Source organism: Brienomyrus brachyistius, unplaced genomic scaffold (assembly GCF_023856365.1).
Source record: "Brienomyrus brachyistius isolate T26 unplaced genomic scaffold, BBRACH_0.4 scaffold181, whole genome shotgun sequence".
NCBI classification, from domain to species: Eukaryota; Metazoa; Chordata; class Actinopteri; order Osteoglossiformes; family Mormyridae; genus Brienomyrus; species Brienomyrus brachyistius.
In genome coordinates, this window is record NW_026042456.1 from 94042 (window position 1) to 95202 (window position 1161).

Here is a 1161-nt window from a genome sequence, read left to right on the forward strand (position 1 = left end):
AGTCATGATGACAGCCCTTTGAGAATAACAATGGAAAATACAGATCCTCAAAAATTGTTCTTACAGATTTTTGGGAACTGAATCGATGTTCTTCTAGCCATCCAAGAAATCAGTAACTTCTTGGAGAACAGCTGACATTCTTCTCTCTTTTTATTGTATTACTGCTTATTAGTATATATCAGGTAACACTATACATTAACTGCACCTACATAATACCTAAATAAAAATTATATGATAATAACAAACATTATAATCATATAATGTCTTGTATTAATGTATGAAGGTAGATGAATATAATTAATTTCAATTCAAAGAAATGAAGTGTGTAAAGTGTACTTTATATTTTCATGATTTTCGTGACTTTACATTTGGTTTATGTTGCCCCTTTTCCACAGGAAGGTATTTATTGTTTTTGCATATTTAGCTCTTGATGTGTTTTGGTATTTTTGAGCATTTTGCTGTAGTACCTGCATAATTTAATTCAAGAGCCGAAGAGCTGTTTGCCCATTACTAGTTTGTCTATCTTTTAACATTAAAGAAAAAGTATACATAGTAAAAGGAATTACTTGGTTTCGTAGTTCCTCCTATTTATTTTCTTATGCACACAAAAGTAAGTTTTTCCGTTCAACCATAGCACTACAGCGAAAAGCAAAACGTCATGGCAAATACAATTATGCTTTATTCCAATACACATTGCTAATTTTTCATTATTATTACATTTATTCAGCATAATATCTTCAAAGGTTTCATGATTTAATTTGCAATCTTCTGGCCTTAAATCTTTTCCTGCTACACTGAAGACTCTCTCAGCGTGTGCAGAGAAAGCTGCAGCCAAAGGGTTGGCATCCTCTGATAAACATGGTTGGTTCAGGTATCGGTGACATTATGTGAACCTTTCATGGCAGGAATAGGGACTAGTTTGACTTTTGATGCAGGAAAAGTGTTTGGGACGTTTCTTAGGTTAGAAACTGCCGTCACTGCAGCCAACACTGACTTTTAAGGAGAGACACTCAGCTCTTCCTATGAGCAGATCCACCATGGTGCACAAAATGACAGTATAATTATTATTTTAGGTGACACTTCAAATGTTGCATTATTTCATTCTTTACAAAACGACATTTTTATAACAATGATGTATAACAATGTTAATGTGTTTATGTA